Source organism: Rattus norvegicus, chromosome 2 (assembly GCF_036323735.1).
Source record: "Rattus norvegicus strain BN/NHsdMcwi chromosome 2, GRCr8, whole genome shotgun sequence".
Lineage (NCBI taxonomy): Eukaryota > Metazoa > Chordata > Mammalia > Rodentia > Muridae > Rattus > Rattus norvegicus.
Genome location: NC_086020.1, coordinates 242,333,963 through 242,354,379, shown reverse-complemented (window position 1 = coordinate 242,354,379; position 20,417 = coordinate 242,333,963). Strand labels below are relative to the sequence as shown.

Genomic DNA, 20,417 nt, shown 5'->3' with positions numbered 1-20,417 from the left:
AGGTGTTCCCTGAAAATAAAAGCAAATAAGTCACCTTTAGTTAGGTGAACTGATAGAAATATGCCCCCGTGTCTTCATGTTAAGATGGTATTGAGTTCAGAAAGGGCAAGGGCATGACTCCCGTAGATTATTAACAAGATACTTCCTTTAAGACATTTTACTTAGTAGTTGGGAGTCTAGAACTTTTAGATAGAGTGGGTAACATTTGTAACCCAAAGTCCTGTTCCTATCAATGTAGAATTAACACACACTTGCAAGCACACATATGTGCATGGACATGCACATAAAGACAATCGTGTCCTCTAGAACGTTGAACATCTACTGTATGTAGGCTCCTTCAAGCACAAAACATATTTTAGCTGTACTTCAATAAATCAGTTGCCTTTGTGGGCCACTGAGCATAAAGTTCCATTACTTTCAAAAGGCTGACATACATTTTGTAAAATTAGTGAAGTAAAGAGATGGTTGGATATAAAGGGTCAGGAGTACATAAATGCAAATATTCTATAAAAGGAAATTTGTATGTTTAGCCATGTATTGTAAAATATACAAGCCTATATTTAATATAATTATCATACTCATAAGGAGGAAAGGTTGAGTAATGAAAACCTATGGGGAAATTTAATTGATAATTTTAAAAAAAATCCCCCAAAAAAGTACTAAAAGTGAAAAAATAAACTAAAATATATACATTGTTCCATATTTATTTTAAAATCGAACAAAGTAAAATGGTCACAGAAATGAAAACTTGACAGATAATAAAAATTTGCCGTGATAAATACATGGTTGAAAATAATTATAAGACAGAGTTCACAACCAATGTCAAGAATAATATGGGTAATGATGGAGCTGAATGTTTACAAAGATTGAATGCATAAAATAAAACTAAGCTTATAGATGTCTACATACAATATAATAAAATATATTAATATATGTAACATATATATTAACATGTCTATGTAAAGAAACCATAGACCCGTTCAGGTGAACATATTGTAGTACTGGTGTAACAAACATGTTCAAAAGGTAAGATGTTTAAAAAATTTATAACATAACTTCTACAATACCATTAAAATTCAGACACCGTCAAAGTTTTAGAATTCTTTGAACAATAAAATATCATTATTATTCTCTGGTAGAATGGAGACTTTTGGAATGCTGCTATGAAACTATGTGATATGATATGGTGAGTTTGAAAATTCTCGATAAGCTTTCCAGCAGCTACTTGTCTAGATACATTAACTACACCAAGGCTTTATCATCGCATCCTGAAATTCTTCCTTTGTCTGATGTGGTTGAGTTTTCACTTGCTTCTGGGATGTCTCTCTAGTCTGTCCAGACACCTCTTCCTCCTTAACAACCTTTCGTTCATCAGTTAGGATCATCTCCACAAGCCAAGGTATTATGTGTGTGTGTGTTACCCCAACTGTGGACTCTGTGAGCTCAGTGGCTGATCTTGGGTGCTTTGTTCAAATGGATATGTTCAACGACAGAATATACATCTAAATTCTTAATTCGACATGGCTTCCTTCTTTTTTAAGCCTTCACTGCAACAAGTCAGCACTCTTATGGGTCACCGACATTGTGTCCAGCCCTGATTTGGCCTGGGTACCTCTCGGATGCTACCATTACTTCCTCAGAATGATTCACATTGCGTCTTTAAACTGACAACTTTGGTGGCTGTTGAGATGTCTGATGTCTTGAACAGGTTCACTGGCATTCATAAATAGAATGTGCAAATTTTAATCTCCTGATTTGCACGATTTTGTGGGATTTTCTTCTCTTATGTTATTTCTTTTAATTTTGAAATTATAATTAAATAATTTCCCTTCTCTTTAATATGTTTGTACATACACATACGAGTATGTGTAACGAATCCTAAATTTCTCTTTTTCCCATCCTCAATGGCTCTGCTTTGATACAACCATCAGTAGTCACCTTTCTCCTGTGCTTCTAAGAAGCCTGTTCTGTTCACTGCCATTATTCCTGGACCACCTTTGGTCACTCCTATGGGCTTTCAGTAATCCTCCAGCAGCATGACCTGCCTACAACAGACATTGATCAAATCCTTCTCCACGGCAAACTTTTCTTTTGCTTCCTCCCACAGTGCCGCTAAGCCACACGTCGCCTATGCTTCATATATTCTTGGTATCCCATTCTGGGACCTCCTCTTATAAGTTGTTCTCACCTCTCTGGGTCTGAGTTGAGATTTCCAACTTTGTTTCCTTCTGTAGCATACTCATCACATTTGTGAGTGTCTTCACAGTTTGGATCATAAATCCTAGGTCTTACTTTTTCAAGACCAAGGTCTTGTTTACCTAACGCATTGTTATCTCCACAGGTGTTTGTTGTCATAGACAAAATATCCATTTGATATTTATAAGATTAAATGACAGATATGCCCATTGGCATGGATATATAATTGAATGAATATTTAGATTATAATTAATTTAGAGTTAGGGAGAGAGAACAGCAGTTAACACCTGCTGTTCTTGCAGAGGACTCCAATTTGATCCCCCAGCACCCACATGGTAACTTACAACTGCCCTTAACTCCATTTCCAAGTGATCTCACACCACCTTGTAGGCTCCACAAATAGCAGGTATGAACCTGGTTCACATATATGCATTCCAGGTATTCAGATAAAATATTTTTACTGTTCTTAATTTTACTCTTAATGTTGAAAATAGATTATTCTCTTATATAATACATTCCCACCACAGTTTCCCCTCCTTCCACTCCTCCAATATCCCCTCTACCACCCCTCTCTATCAGATCTACTTCCTCTGCTTCCCTTCTGAAAAGAGGAGGCCTCCAAGAGACAAGAATCCAACAGGACAAAACAGGATACAATAAAACAAGACAAGAGCTCTCATGTTTATGATGAGAGCAAGCCAACAGAAGGAAAGGAATCTTGAGATTAGGCAAAGGAGTCAGAGACACATCCATTTCCACTTTTAGGAAGCTCTACAAAACCAAGTTAACAGCCACAACTTACACCCACAGAACCTGGTATAGACGCATGCAGACCCCTGTTGTCTCAGTCTCTGTGAATCCACGTGAGCCCTGCTTAATTGATTTGTTGAGGACGTATCCTTACCCCTCTGATTTCTATAATCTTTCCTCTCCCTCTTCTAAGGTGGTTTCCTCATCTCTGAGGGGAGGGAGAGGATGGAGAGCCAATTTAGTCTTGGTTGGTTGAATAAAGAGCTGTTTCCCAGGTGCCCTTGTTCCCTTACCAGCACGGAAAGTGTTTTTAGATGAGAATGTGCTCTTTTGTGGGACTCTTTGACATATCAGTCCCGAAATGAAGTTGGAAAGTTAATTTGCATGGTAAAACATGTTGACACTGTTATTGGACAAGAAAGCAGACCCTGAGAGAAACTTCCGGGAAGAGACTTGAATTTGTACCACAAGAGACACACATAAAAGGGAGAAAAAATTTTCCTGGAGAAGATGAGACTCATAGAGTTTTCTGTAATCTAGTGCCTTGGAGATCACAACCTAAGTGCAGTTTTATCACAGAGCACTATGTGGTTCTGGCAGCTGCCTCAGGCATCAAACCCAGGGAAGTGATCGTCTGAACGGTGGAAGCTGTAGAAACACACACTCTGGCATTGCATGAACAGTCTCTGAGTTCTGAGGAAAGAGAAACCCCTCTCACCTTGATTTGACTGACACTTTTTTATATGTACATAAATTTATAAGGCCCCATCAATAAATAAAAATGTACACTTTTATAAACTGAAAATAAAGCAAAAGGGCAATTTCTAGAAGACATTATTCAAATATCAACCTGTATTTTTATCACCAGACTAAATACACTGAGATATATTTCTCCTCTGGTTGAAATTGTGCACAAAATTAACAGAAAGAAATGTATTATGAAGAGTCTCTCCTTTGACAAATGGAGGACATAACTGAAGTGGGGCAGGTGTGGATTCCATGTTATGTCTTAAGAGGGGCTGTCACAAAGTAAGCAGTGGTAGCCACTGGAAATATTTTAAACTAAGTTCATCGCTGCTGAATTTAATTCAGAGGATCTAATCACTAATTCTTCAACACCAATAGCAATTTTTATATGACCGTCTTTACAGCAGTGTACCCAGGAGGTCCTGGGATGTTTCTTCCATGTCTCAAAAAAAATAAATAAAAACAAAAACAACATCAAAACAAACAAAACAGGGAACAAAAAACATGCACATTTCTATGTCGCCAGGCCCATATTTTCTGTAAGTGCTCTAAGTTCTGTATACCCTGTAGATCAAATTGATTACTTTAGACATACTCTTTCGATGTACTTCAATTACCTATTAATTCTGTTATAAATTATTTCAAAGAAATCCAAAGCCCTGAGGCAGGGAATAAAAGTGTGTGATAAGAGGGTTTGCTTAGTATATGCTAGGCACTGGGATCTTCATTCTTGTATTTCAAACAAGCAACAGCAGCAGCAGCAGCAGCAGCAGCAGCAGCAGCAGCATTGACAATAAACGAAAAAAAAAAAGGCAAAAATCCCCCAATCAAAAAATCCAATGAGTTCAGTTATTTATCCTACCGGACTTTGAATAGATTTCTGTTTAAATAATCTTGCAACACTGATGCTTAATCTCAGACCATAGTTGTGTTGTCATGGAGAATTTGGTAGTTCATGACTGCATTTCAAAGATAAATCAGTCAGAAACTGAAAATGGAAAGTGCTTGATTTGGAGGAACATTTTGAGAGAATTTACTGGTAGTCTTGATTTTACCCCGAATATTCGAAGGAACATGATTTCCCTTCTAAGGCTTAAGTATTTTACTTCTGCTTTATTGCTTTCTCTGAGAGCAGAAACTCTTTTTTGGGGGGATAGGAGGTGTGGAATTCTCAACATCTCTTTTGTTCGAAGGTGTCCCCCAAATAACTCTGTGACTCGAACAAGCTTAACTGGCTCAAGGAAGGTGTTCAAAGTCGGTCAATGGCAGTACAGTGGCTATGAGAATTTCTTTTGAGTTGCCCTGTTCATTCCAACACAGTGGGGCCAGGGGCAGTTTGATTCCACAGTAAATGAGCTTCTTGGTAACCAGTGGCTTACAGGTAGAGCTAACTACTGCCGAGAGCTGGGCAAAAACAGACGTCCAAATACATGGTTTGTGCCCTGTGATGTGTTTAAACAGCTACCACTTCACGCTTCCACATGTGGAAAGGGTATATCCGGAGTAACATATTCTGAGTATGGGAACATTCTAGCAGGATTCTGACACTATTCCAACTGATTGCAACGGCAAATGTTTCTCTGGTTTTAAAAAACTCAACGTAGAAACATGAATGTTTAGTTCATAGGCAAAACCGACAGGCCCCGTCTTGGTTGGGATTTATATTTCTGTGATTAAAACACTGTGACTGAAAAGCAGCTTGAGGGAAGGAAGCGTTTCATTGAGCTTGCATTCCCACATCTCAGTGCGCTATCAAGGGAGATGAACACGGGGACTCGAGACAGGAACCCGGATGCAGAGCTAACAAAGGAAGCCACCGAGGAAAGGGACGACGCTCCTCATTTAGGGACACAGGAACTAACAGCGGAGTAAGTAAGGAATGCTCCTTACTTAGGTGCTTCTCCTGATCTCTCAGCCTGACTTATTAAATCATCCGAGACCATCAGCCCAGGCAGGGCACTGCCCACAGTGAGCTTGGCCTTCAGTTATTAAGCAAGAAGATGTTTACAGGTCAGTCTTGAGGGGCGTTCTCTCAGTTTAGGTTCCCTTTCCTGGGTATCTCTAGCTAGATAAAAAAGACAGAACACCGGCCTCCACATGTCCTCTATTCCAGTCTCTACTGGCTTAACAGCAAAAAGAACAGTATGAATTCCCAGATTTTAAGAGAAATTTGTCTAAAGTTTAAGTTTTCTGAGTACTCTGGGTTTTAACAGTAAACTGTTTGATGTAAAACCTTCACAAAACAGGTATACAGCATGGTGCTTTTCTATTAATATGCAAATTCATGAAAAATAAAATTGCACATATAAATTATCAATATTACATGTGTCATCCAAAACTCACAGGATTTCATTGTAATTTTTTTCTATCATAATGGACACCTGGCAGTGTTGAAATGGTGTTAGGAAGGCTTGGTTTGCTTTTATTTAATGGTTTTGATCTCTGCAGTCTCACATCTGGTTTTTTTTTAAGTATTTTACTTTTCTTTATTTTTTTATTTTTAAAAGATTTTGTTTTTGTACCTGATCATGTTTCACAGAAACAAAAACACTGAATTTGGACATCTGCCCGTGGAGCCTCCTCGAGTGAGACTATTTTCTGTATTACCTAAGGTTTTCATTTTTTCAAAATTGAGCTTCTCGACACTATAACTGAGAACGCTATTTGGAAAATGAACCAATGAACTATCGCAATTTAGAAGGTGCTAGAAGTACGTGACAATGGCCTTCCAAGAGGTACAGAGTTCCCAAATTAATCTCAGTGGACTAATTATGGCCACTTAAGTGTCAGTGTGGTTAACTTTTCTCATTGCAAGCAAAAGTGCTAAGTGTGATGCTTTTCTAGGCCAGTTGAACACCCACCATAGCAGGAGGTAGCACTCATTTGAAATAATGTGCCAGGGAGAGAACCCTTACTGACTGGATGTGCAGAAACTTGAATATCATTTTGATTAATTGGTTAATTGAAGTGCTGCTACGACTGTCCTTAAAATGGGAACGAAAGTAATGGCTATGGTGTTGTCAGCTAAAATGTGGCTGGCCTCCAACGGTGAAGTTTATAGGAGTACAGATTTTTTTTTCTATAAAATATCGTCCACCAGCAGGGAAGACAGTTTACCTTAATAAGGTAATAAATATTTTTGAAGAAACATCCTTTTGTCTTATAATAATACCTGATACTAAACACTCAAAAAGGCCAAATAAAGTGGTACACAAATGATAAACCCTTGCTCTCTTTCCAAGGGTGTTTATAAATTTTACATTAAAAAAATTTATCACTATTGTCCATGTTGGGTGATACGAGGCTCTGAAATAAAGAAAATAAATGATAACGTAATTGCAAGCAAAGTGGTCAAAAAGTAAGACAATTATACCATTCTATGGGATATTTCATTCTGTGGGCAAAAATAACTATAGTCAGGAGTATTAAAGATTGGCAATATGTTATAATTATAAGATAGATTAAAATGTTGCAAAATTAACAATTTTACGTGAAGTGACATTTTTTAGATTTAAAAAGAAAATAAGATCAACCTCCACACCAAAGAGCACATTTTAGTTTAACCCCAAGTTCACAAGCACAATACACGAAAAGTTTCAACACCATTACTGTATAAATATGTCTGATAAAATCATAGCAATCATATATGGACATTATGTCTTCCATACAAAGATGTGCTTTTATTTTGTAGAAAACAATATTACTGCTGCTTTCTAGATGTAAGATCAAGTTTATGCCATAGTATTTTGTTCAATAGAACACTTTATTCATAATTATTGGGGTTTTTTTAGTAAAGTTAGTTGAATAATAATAGTCTGCAGCCACAAAATAACATTTAAATTTTGTGTTGGATATATTTACTTTACTTTTGAGACTGATTTTACCTAACTGCATGTACATTCACCACATGCATGCATGATGACTACAGAGTTTTTGAAGGGGGTAGGGTTGATTCATTTAGCTCTCGTTGCTTGTTTCTGTTCCACCCTCTGTTTTTGGTATCATCTGTGTGATCACTTCTAAGTTCTATGTCCTGAGCTCTAAATGTATTGTCTTAGACTCTTTGTTGAGTTAATTATTAGGTGGTATTTGATAAAATTCTAACAGCATTCTTCTTGTATCAATTCTCACAAAAGAGTATGCAGAATTTATTATTTTTTTCCTCCTGTGTAGCCCCATGGTCAAATTGGCATACTTTCCTCCTCCTCCTCCTCCTCCTCCTCCTCCTCCTCCTCCTCCTCCTCCTCCTCCTCCTCCTTCTCCATTTCCTTCCTCCTTCTCTTTCTCCTTCTGCTTTTTCTTTGTCTTCTTAAAAAAAAAACAGACTTAATTCATTTATTTGTCTTGTATAAAAACACTTATGTGGTAGCCACAGCTAGAGCCTGGGTCCTCTGAACGGAGACTCTGGTGTGGGTTTTCTCAAGGTGGTCAGTAAATTCCTGATAAGGAGACCTGGTAAGAACAGTCTCTTTCCAGAGGTCAGGGGTCAGGTAGCTGTACATCTTAGAAATGGCATCAAAGGTAGCCTTGGCAAAGTTGTCCAGGTTGGCAGTACAGCCTCTGATTGAAATGTAACAGTCATCTATACTGGCCATCATCAGGAACTTTTTGGGCACAGGAACAGAGACAATGCCAGTGCCCCTGGTGGCAGGGATAGAACTCACCAGCAAAGAACCACAGTGGCCTATCATCTTGCATGTAACAGTGTGGGGCTTGTCACTCTTGTTCCCCCAATAGAAATTCTGCACAGAGACAACAGAAAGTTTGGCCAAAATTGTGGCCCCTTGGATGGCAGTGGCAACCTCCTTGGAACACTTAACACCAAGACCAATCTTTTCCAGAAGAAGAAGAAGAAGAAGAAGAAGAAGAAGAAGAAGAAGAAGAAGAAGAAGAAGAAGAAGAAGAAGAAGAGGAAGAAGAAGAAGAGGAGAAGGAGGACGAGGAGGAGGAAGAGGAGGAAGAGGAGGAGGAGGAAAGGAAGGAAGGCAGGAAGAAAGAGAAGAAGAAGAAGAAGAAGAAGAAGAAGAAGAAGAAGAAGAAGAAGAAGAAGAAGAAGAAGAAGAAGAAGCAACAGCAGCATACTTTCTTCTTAATCTTCTTTGCTTTGGAACACTGGATTCTCCAGCTTCTCATTATTTACAAATTCAGCTCTGAAATTTTGTTTGTTTGTTTGTTTGTTTGTAATGGCTTTTTCCATGTCCATGGGTTCATTTTTTTTTCCGGTATCATTTTCCTGGTTAATTTAGTTGCCTTTCTTTTCTTATGTCACTCAGATTCTTTTTAACTTACTTTTACACTATAGGTATGCTTCTTTTGCCCACATGTATATATAGGCACCATTTGTGTGTTTGGAAGATGCAGAGAACAGAAGACAGCATTAGGTCCATTTGGGACTGGAGTTGCCCACCTGTGAGCAACTCATGGGTGCTGGGAATCAAACCTGGAAGAGCAGCCTGTGATAATCTATCTCCTCCGGCCATTACCAACCTTCTTTAAGGCCAGTATTTTCAGCTCTTTGTCATGAATTTCTGTATTTCTTTTTATTTTAATTAATCTGTACTTTCTCTCATATATTGCATCTCAACCACAGTTAACCCCTCTTCTCCCACTCCCTCTCCCCACTTCTCCTTTCCCCCATTCATATATTCTAATACCTTTTATAAAAGTACAGACCTCACAGTAAAACTAGCCATCTACCCTCATATTAAGGCTAAATGAGGCAACCAGTAGGAGGAAGGGTATCTTGAAAGCAGGCAAAAGTGTCAGATAAAACCATACTCCCATGCTCTTACTCTTAGGAGTCCCACAAGAAGACCAAAATACACAACAATAACATATATGCAGAGGGCATAAGTCAGAACCATGCAAGTTCCATGATTGTCAGCTCCATTAGCACATAGGAATCCAAGTTAGCTAATTTTGTGTTTTTGTGGTGTCCTTGAGCCCTGTAGTTCCTATTTTGTCCTCCCTTCCCCAGGATTACTAGAATTTCACCTAACCTTTGGCTGTGAGGATCTGCATCTGTCTTCAACAGTTGCTGTATAAAGTCCTTCTGATGACCATTGGGCTAGGCACCAGTCTATGAGTATAGCAGAATATCATTAGGGATCATTTCATTGAACACTTTTTTTTGGCCAGTTGTGTTTGGTTCTGACCTAGGGCTCATTATCCTGGTCCTCCAGTTAGTTCCAGGGATGCATTCCTTTCCCTGGCATGGGTCTCAAGCTGGACCAGTCTTCGTTGACAACACTCATAATTTATGTGACAACACTCATAATTTATTTACTAAGGCACATCTTGTAGGAAGGATAAATTGTATGTCATACGTTTTGTGGCTCTGTTGGTGCCTCAGTTCCTCCATTTTCCTAGTTACAGGAAATGGTCTATTCAGACTCCTTATCACCCCTGCTAGGAGTCTCAGCTAGGGTCACCCTAATATATTCCTAGAAGTTTCTATTGTACTAAGTGTTGATCTTTCCCCATAAATGCCACACCAATACCAATGTCTTTCCCAGACCTCATTCTTCATCCTCTAAAGCTTGATTTCTTCTGTTTTCCTACCCTAACCCACCCTTAGTTCACCCACACTATCTATTTTAGTTCTCTCTCCCAGGGAGATTCCTGTATCCCCTCTAAGCCCTACTTGTTACTTAGCATCTCAGAGTCTGTGGATTATAACATAGTTATACTTTACATCTAATATCCACTGGAAGTGTATATATAAACCATGTTTGTTTTTGTGGGACTAGTTCTGGTTTGCCTCACTCAGTATAATTTGTTTCTAGACCCATCCATTGCCAGCAAATTTCATGATGTCATTTTTTAACATCTGAGTAACAATACACTGTGTAAATGTACCACATATCCTTTATTTATTCTTTGGCTGAGGGACATATAGGTCATTTCCAGTTTCTGACTATTATGAATAAAGGTGCTGTAAGTGTAGTTGAGCAAAGGTTCTTGTAGTATATATGAGCATCCTTTGGTTATATTCCCAGGAGTGGTATAATTGACTTTTGAGGTAGATTGATTTCCAATTATCTGTGAAACCACCATATTGATAACCAAAGTAGGTATACAAATTTGTACTCTCACTGGCAATGAAGGCGTGTTCCCCTTGCTACATGTCCTTACCAGCATGAGCTGTCACTTGTGTCATTGATCTTACCCATTCTGACAGATGTAGGCTGGAATCTCAAAGTAGTTTTAATTTTCATTTCCCTAATAGTTAAGGATGCTGAACATTTCTTAAAGGGTTTCACAACCATTTCAGATTCCTCTGTTGATATTTCTGTTTAGATTTGGACCACGTTTTAAAATTGGATTATTTGGTTGTAGATATTTAGCTTCCCAAGTTCTTTCTTTATATATTTTAAAAATTGGCCCTCAGTCAAATGTGCAGTTAGTGAAAATGTCTTCCCATTCAGTAGGCTGCCATTTCATCCTCTTGACAGTGTTCTTTGCCTTAAAGAAGATTTTTCAGTTTCAAGAGATACCATTTATTGTTGATCTTAGTTTCTGCACTATTGGTGTTCTCTTCAGGAAGAAGTCTCTTCTGTCAATTCATTCAAGGCTATTTCCCACTTTCTTATCTATCAGATTCAGTGTATATGATTTTATTGAGGTCTTTGATCCACATGGACTTGAGTTTTTACTGGGTGATAGATATGGATCTAATTGCATTCTTCTACCTGCCAACATCCAGGTAATCAGCACCATTTTTTAATATAACTTTTTTCCACTGTATGATTTTGGCTTCTTTATTTAAAAAAATAAGTTGGGTTCTGGTCTGCACCGAGAATTGAACTGAACTGGTCAAATAGCTTCCCTGCATCCAAATCCCATAGGGAAGAGAGCTGGACCCTTATAAGTGTGAACACTCCTGAGAAATCAGAGGAGACTACCCTCTGCTCACATCCTGACCCAAGAGCAAATTACCTAGTGTCAGCTGTGCCCCTGGGGTTCAGGGACCTGGGAGCAGTTAGGGGCAGTAACCTTCCAGCTCCTGGCTGCTCCAAGAGCTGAAAGACAGTCACAAGGAGTGCCTACACACCTGAGAGAAGAGCACACTGTTCCCAGTACCAGCTGAAAGAAAACAGAAAAACAGGTCTACAGGAGTGCTAATACACAGCCCTATAGGAGGGTCAAGCCACTGTCAAAACCAGCAAGACAAGATAACACCAGAGACAACCTGATGGCAAGAGGCAAGAGGAGGAATCTAAGCAACAGAAACCAAGACTACTTGGCATCATCAGAGCCCAGTTCTCCCCCAAAAGCGAATACTGGATATCCAAACATACTGGAAAACAAGATTTAGATTTAAAATCACATTTAATGATGATGATGGAGGATTATAAGAAGGACATAAATAATTCCCTTAAAAAGATACTGAACAACACAAGTAAACAAGTAGAAGCCCTTGAAGGGGAAACACAAAATTTCCTTAAATAATTACAGAAAAACACAAAAATACAGGTGAAAAGGTGGGCAAAACAATCTAGGATTTAAAAATAGAAACAATAAAGAAAGCACAAAGGGATACAACCCTGGAGCTAGAAAACTTAGGGAAGAGATCAGGGGTCAGAGATGGAAGCTTCACCAACAGAATAGAAGAGACAGAAGAGAGAACCTCAGGGGCAGAAGATACCATAGAAAACATTGACACAACTATCAAAGATAATGTAAAACACAAAAAGCTCCTGGCCTAAAACATACAGGAAATAAAGGAAACAATGAGAGGATCAAACCTAAGGATAATCGGTATTGAAGACTCCCAAATTATAGGGCCAGTAAATATCTTCAACAAAATCGTAGAACAAAACTTCCCTAACCTAACATACAAGAAGCCTACAGAACTCCAAATATATTAGACCAGAAAAGAAATTCCTCCTGTCACATGATAGTCAAAACACCAAATGCACAAAACAAAGAATATTAAAAGCAGTAAAGGAAAAAGGTCAAGTAATATATAAAGGCAGACCTATCAGAATTACACCAGACTTCTCACCAAAGACTATGAAAGCCAGAAGATCCTGGACAGATGTCATACAGACCCTAAGAGATCACAAATGCCAGACCAGGTTACTATATCAATCAAAACTCTCAATTAACTCAGATGTAGAAAGTAAGATATTCCATAACAAAACCAAATTTACACAACACCTTTCTCCAAATCCAGCCCTACAAAGGATGATAGATGGAAAACTCCAATATAGGAGGGGAACTACACCATAAAAAGCAAAAAAGTAATCCCCTTGCAATGAAACCAAAAGAAGAGAGACACACAAACATAATTCCACCTTTAACAATGAAGATAGAAGGAAGCAACAATCACTATTGCTTAATATCTCTTAATATAAATGGACTCAAATCCCCAATAAGAAGATATAGGCTAACAGACAAGATATGAAGAGGACTCAGCATTTTGCTGCATACAGAAAGCACACCTCAGAGACGAAGACAGACACTTTTACTCAGAGTAAAAGGCTGGAAAACAACTTTCCAAGCAAAAGGTCCCAACAAACAAGCTGAAGTATGCATTCTAATATCAATAAAGATCGACTTTCAACCAAAAGTCATCAAAAAAGGAAAGGAAGGATGCTTCATATTCTTCAAAGGAAAAATCTACCAAGATGAACACTCAATCTTAAATATCTATGCTCCAAATGCAAGAGCAACTACATTCATAAAAGAAACCTTACTAAAACTCAGAGCACACATTGTACCTCACACAATAATAGTAGATTTCAACACCCCACTCTCATCAATGGACAGATCATGGAAACAGAAATTAAACAGGAAATTAACAGAAGTTATAATCCAAATGGACTTAACAGATATTGATAGAACATTCCATTCTAAAACAAAAGGATATACCTTCATCTCACCACCTCATGGTACTTTCCTCAAATTTGACCATATAATCTGTCACAAAACAGGCACTAGCAGATACAGGAAGATAGAAATAGCCCCATGCATCCTATCAGATCACCACAAAATAAGGCTGGTCATCAATAACAACACAGACAGCAGAATGCCACAAATACATGGAAGTTGAACAGTGCTCTACTCAAAGATAACTTGGTGAAGGAAGAAATAGAAAAAGAAATTAAAGACTTCTTAGAATTTAATGAAAATGAAGGTACAACATAACCAGACTGATGGGACACAATGAAAGCTGTGCTAAGAAGAAAACTCATAGCTCTGAGTGCCTGCAGAAAGAAACAGGAGAGAGCATATACCAGCAGCCTGAGAGCACACCTAAAAGCTCTAGAACAAAAAGAAGCAAATACACCCATGAGGAGTAGAAGGCAGGAAATAATCAAACTCAGAGCTGAAATCAAGCAAGTAGAAACAAAAAGGAGTATAGAAAGAATCAACAAAACCAGGAGCTGGTTCTTTGAGAAAAATCACCAAGATAGATAAACCCTTAGCCCGACTAGCCAGAGGGCACAGAGAGTGTATCCAAATTAACAAAATCAGAAATGAAAAGGGAGATATAACAACAGAATCAGAGGACATTCAAAAAAATCATCAGATCCTTCTATTCAACAAAACTGGAAAATCTGGAGGAAATGGACAATTTTCTATAAAAGTACCAGGTACCAAAATTAAATCAGGAACAAAGAGACCATCAAAACAACCCCCATAACTCCTAAAGAAATAGAAGTGGTTATTAAAAGCCTCCCAACCAAAAAGAGCCCAGGACCAGATGGTTTTAGTGCAAAATTAAATCAGACCTTCATAGAAGACATCATAGCTATACTGTGCAAAGTATTCCACAAAATAGAAACAGTCAGAGTGCTAACAAATTCCTTCTATGAAGTCACAATTACTCTTAAACCTAAACCCCACAAAGACCCAATAAAGAAGGAGAATTTTAGACCAATTTCCCTTATGAATATCAATGCAAAAATAATCAATAAAATTCTTGCAATCTGAATCCAAGAACACATCAAAATGATCATCCATCATGATCAAGTAGGTTTCATCCCAAGGATGCAGGGATGGTTCAATATACGGAAATCCATCAACATAATCCACTATATACACAAACTCAAATATAAAAGCACATGATTACTTCATTAGATGCTAAAAAACATTTGACAAAATTCAATACCTCTTACTGATAAAAGTTTGGAAAGATCAGGAATTCAAGGCCCATATCTAAACATAGTAAAAAGCAATATACAGCAAATCCACAGCTAACATCAAGCTAAAGGGAGAGAAACTTGAAGCAATTCCAGTAAAATCAGGGATGACAAGGCTGCACACTCTCTCCCTACCTATTCAAAATAGTACTCGAAGTCCTAGCCAGAGCAGACAACGAAAGGTAAAAGGATACAAATTGGAAAGGAAGAAGTCAAAATATCACTATGCAGATGATATGATTGTATATTTAAGTGATCCCAAAAGTTCCACCAGAGAACTACTAAACCTGATAACTTCAGCAAGCTTTCAGGGTATAATATTAACTCAAACAAATCAGTAGACTTCCTCTACTAAAAGGATAAATAGGCTGAGAAAGAAATTTGGGAAAGGACATCCTTCAAAATAATATAATATACCTCAGTGTGACCTTAACCAAGCAAGTGAAAGAACTGTATGACAAGAACTTGAAGCTTCTGAAGAAAGAAATTGGAGAAGATCTCAGAAGATGTAAAGGCTTCCCATGCTCATGGATTGGCAGGATTAATATAGTAAAATTGGCCATTTTTCCAAAAGCAATCTACAGATTCAATGCAATCCCCATTGAAATTCCAACACAATTCTTCATAAATAGAAAGAGCAATTTACAAATTCATTTGGAATAAAAAAAACACAGGATAGCAAAAACTATCTCAACAGTAAAAGAACTTCTGGGGAAAACACCATCCCTGACCTCAAGCAGTATTACAGAGCAATAGTCATAACAACTATGTAGTATTGGTACAGAGACAGGCAGATAGATCAGTGGAATAGAAGTGAAGAACCAAAAATGAACCCACACACCCATGGTCACTTGATCTTTGAGAAAGGCGCTAAAACCATCCAATGAAAAAAAGCATTTTCAACAAGTGGTGCTGGTTCAACTGCAGGTCAGCATGTAAAAGAATGCAAATCAATCTATTCTTATCACCCTGTACAAAGCTTAAGTCCACGTGGATCAAGAACCTCCACATCAAACCAGATACACTCAAACTAATAGACAAAAAGTGGGGAAGAGTCTCAACACATGGACAATGGGAAAAATTTCCTGAACAAAACACCAGTGTCTTATGCTCTAAGATCAAGAATCAACAAATGGGACCTCATAAAACTGCAAAGTTTCTTTAAGGCAAAGGACACCAGCATTAGGACAAAATGGCAACCAGCATATTGGGAAAAGATCTTTACCAATCCTACATCTGATAGAGGGCTAATATCCAAAATATACAAAGAACTCATGAACTTAGACTCCAGAGAGCCAAATAACTATCAAAAATGGGGCACAGAGATAATCAAAGAATTCATAGCTGAGGAATATCAAATGGCTGAGAAGCACCTAAAGAAATGTTCAACATCCTTAGTCATCAGGGAAATGCAAATCAAAACAACCCTCAGATACAAACCTCATACCAGTTGTAGTGGCTAAATCAAAATCTCAGGTGACCACACGAGCTGGCGAGGATGTGGAGAAAGAGGAACACTCTTCCATTGTTGATGGGATTGCAAACTGGTATAACCACACTGGAAATCAGTCTGGAGGTTTCCTCAGGAAATTGGACATCCCACTACCTGAGGACCCAGCTATACCTTTCTTGGGCATATTCCCAAAGGTTGCTCCAACATACAACAAAGACACGTGCTCCACTATGTTCATAGCAGTCCTATTTCTAATAACCAGATGCTGGAAAGAAGCCCCTCAACAGAGAAATGGATACAGAAAATGTGGTACATCTTCACAATGGGGTACTACTCAGCTATCAAAAACAATGACTTCGTGAAATTCATAGGCAAATGGATTGAACTAGAAAATATCATCCTGAGTGAGATTACACAGTCACAGAAAAACACACTTGGTATGCACTCATTGATAAGTGCATATTAGCCCAAAAGCTTGAATTACCCAAGACGCAATCCACAGACCACATGAAGCTCAAGAAGAAGGATGACCAAAGTGTGGATGCTTTGGTCCTTATAAGGGGAAGAAAAATATTCATACGAGGAAATATGGAGACAATGTTTAGAGCAGAGACTGAAGTAATGCCCATTCAGAGCCTGCCCCACAAGTGACCCATATATATACAGCCACCAAAACTTAGATAAGATTGATGAAGCTAAGAAATCCATGCTGAAACGGATCAGATATAGATCTCTCCTGAGAGACACAGACAAAGCATGTCAAATACAGAGGTAAACACTAGCAGCAAACTTTTGAACTGAGAACAGGACCCCCGTTGGAGGAATTAAAGAAAGGATTGAAAGAGCTGAAGAGGCTTGCAACCACATAACAACAGTGTCAACCAACCTGAGCTCTCAGGGACTAAATCACTACTCAAATATTATACATGGACTGACCCATGTATAGCTCTAGCTACATATGTAGCAGAGGATGGACTTGTTGGGCACCAATGGAAGAAGAAACCCTTGGTACTGCCAAGGCTGGATCCCCCAGTGTAGGGGAATGTTAGGGGACAGGAAGTGGGGGGATGTGGATGGGTTGGGGAACACCCTTATAGAAGAAGAGGAGAATCATATAGGAGGCTTATGGACATGGAACTGGGAAAGGGAATAACATTTGAAATGTAATTGAAGAAATATCCAATAAAAAAAGTTGCCAGTTGGTTTGTGGCTGTATGTCTGGGTTTTCTATTAGTTTCCATTAGTCAACCTGTCTGTTTTTGTTCCCATAGTATGCAGTTTTATTACTATAGCTCCATAGTAGAGCTTGCAATTAGGAGTAGGAGTAGTGATACTTCTTGCATTTCTCTTAATGTTCAGGATTGTTTTAGCTATCCTGAATGGTTTATTTTACCACATAATGTTTAGTATTGTCCTTTCAATGGGGTTCATGTTGAATCTGTGGCCTGCTTTTGGTAACATGGCCATTTGTTCTATGTTAATCCTATTGATCCACACACATGGGAGATTTTTCCATCTTCTGGTATCTTCTTTAATTTCTTTCTTCAAAGGATTATAGTTCTTGTCATACAGGTCTTTTTAGTTAGAGTTGCATCAAGATATTTTTATTATTTGTGGATATTATGAAGGGTTTTGTTTCTCTGATTTCCTTCTCAACCTATCATTTGTGTGTGAGATATTTTTGTGTTAGTTTTGTATGTAAACACTTTTTATTGAAAGCATTTATCAGCTTTAAGTGTTCCCTGGTAGAATCTTTTAGGTAGCTTTTGCATATCATATTGTATGATATAACTTATTATATCACATGTCATATGTGATTAGCAATCGTCTCACTTCTTCCTTTCCAATTTGTATCCCCTTGATCTCTATTAGTTGTCTTTTTGCTCTAGCTAGAATTCAAGCACTATAATTGAATAGACATGGAGAAATTGGACAGCCTTGCCTTGTTCCTGATTATAGTGGAATTATTTTAAGTTTCTCTCCATTTAATTTGATGTTGTCTATAGGCTTGCTGTAAATTGCCTTTATTTTGTTTATGTATGTACCTTAAATCCCTGATCTTGCAATGATTTTTATCATGAAGGTGTACTGGACAAATATGCCAATGTAATCCACCATACAAATAAACTGAAAGGGAAAAAATGTGATATAATCTCACTGGATGCTTAAAAGTGCCTGTGACAAAATCCACTGAAACAGTAAAGCTGTATGTTTAACTTTCATGGCTTCTCCAGTGCTTATCTGTATATACAAGTATGTTTTAGGTCTCTAAAACCAAAGATAGTGAGTTCCTGTTATTTTGTTGGTGGTTTGGTTTTGTGTGTGTGTGTGTGTGTGTGTGTGTGTGTGTGTGTGTGTGTGCGCGCATGCGTGTGCAAATTCACTGGTCTAAAATAATGTATTTCCTGCATTTTCAGGGAAATTATCTCCTTGGAATGGAGTTTTCCTTCTAGTACCTTCTGTAGGGCTAGATGTGGATAGACAAACTTGATATTGTTGTGGAATATCTAGTTTTCTTCATCTATGGTAACTTAAAGTTTTGCTGTGTTAAGCAGTTTGGGCTGGCATCATCTGTGCTCTCTTAGGATCTGCAAACTATCTACCCAGGCCCTTCTGGCTTTTACACTCTCCTTTGGGAAATCAGGTGTAATTCTAACAGGTCTGCCTTTATCTGTTACTTGGCCTTTTTCCCTTCTAGCTTTTAATATTGTTTGTTCTGTATTTTTAGTATTTTGATTATTATGCATTTGGGAGACTTTCTTTTCTAGTTGGATTTATCTGGTTCTGGCAGTTTCTTGAATCTTTAGAGGCTTTTTGTCCTTAAGGTTAGAACGTCCGTCTTATATGATTTTGTTAAAAATATTTTCTGGGTCTTTGAGATGGTATACTCCTATTTCTTTTCTTTTTTGTTGATTAATAGCTTTATTACTTTTGATTCCTGATTTAAAGTCATGACTTTATATTGTAGATTGAGGCCCCAGCTACATAAATTATGAGACACAAGCAAATGTGTGAACTTGTGCATGTGTATACACACACACACACCCTAAATCACCTAAAATTACATGAAAAATACAAAATAAGATCTAATATTTTTTCCTATATGATACTAATAAGAAACATTGGTGAAATTATTGGGTGTGTACATCTATTACTAAATAATCATGAGACTTTAAAATAGTGTCTTGCATAATAAGATTGCTCAGTTTAACAAAAAGGAAAAGAATGCAAATGTGAATAAAACAAACTGTGTTTTATTTTAAACTAACTTCCTCAACTCTCCCCCATAAGCTACTCATGCCCAAGAGTTAATACTTATATAGAACACCAGCACTGTATGTGTTAAAAATTCAGTGCAATAGAGTTTTCCTTACTGGAGCTGTAGAAGTTTACCTTTAAAAAATATATACCATTGGTGCACAGGGTCCCGAGCGAAGGCAGGGCAGGCCTTTCTGGTTGTTGCCTTCATGGAGAGATGAAACCCTGCTCTGAGGAGCGACGCCAGACCTGAGACCAGAGGAAAGACCAACTTTTCTGCTCCAAGTGACCTGCCTGGTGGACTCAGGACATACAGAGGGAAAATTTCGCTGGGACCAGTCACTTCCGGTTTCTAGCTGGGTCCCTAACCTCCTGATCCTGGCCCACAGCTCCCTGCTCCCAAATCCCATGGGAGAGAGAGCTCATAGCCTGGACAGGTGGGCACTCCTGAGACTGCAGAGCTGGAGAGAGCGCCAGTACTGCCCACCCTTGCCCACATCCCTGGCCCTCAAGGAAACTGTATAGGGTCTCTGGGAACAGGAAAATAGGGGCACTCAACACTGTGGTCCAGACACCTCCCCTGCACCTAAATCCCTTGGGTGGGAGAGCTAGACCTTCAGAGGGGCAGACATGACTGGGAAGCCAGAAGAGACTACTCTCTGCCCACATTTCTGACTCTAGAGGAAAACCCCTAGTGCTATCAGGGCCCCCTGTGCACAGGGTCAGAGAGAAGACAGGGCAGGCCATTCTGGTTGCTGCCCTCACAGAGAGCTGAAACCTGGCTCTGAGGAGCGACTTCAGGCCCGAGACCAGAAGTAAGACCAATTTTCTGCTCCAAGTGACCTGCCTGTTGGACTCAGGAC

At 38.5% G+C, this 20,417-nt stretch overlaps 1 long non-coding RNA gene across 3 annotated transcripts in view; it reads left to right on the top strand.

Annotated features, from left to right (window-relative positions):
* Positions 1 to 20,417, top strand: part of LOC102548237 (uncharacterized) — an 87,636-nt gene that overhangs the window by 34,301 nt on the left and 32,918 nt on the right. The window contains exon 1 of one of the 3 annotated variants that reach the window (XR_010064532.1): positions 5,309 to 5,703. The exons of the other annotated variants lie outside the window; for them this stretch is intronic. This is a non-coding gene — a long non-coding RNA (uncharacterized LOC102548237). Of the gene's footprint in view, positions 1 to 5,308; positions 5,704 to 20,417 lie in introns of those variants that run through there. 3 annotated transcript variants of the gene reach the window in all.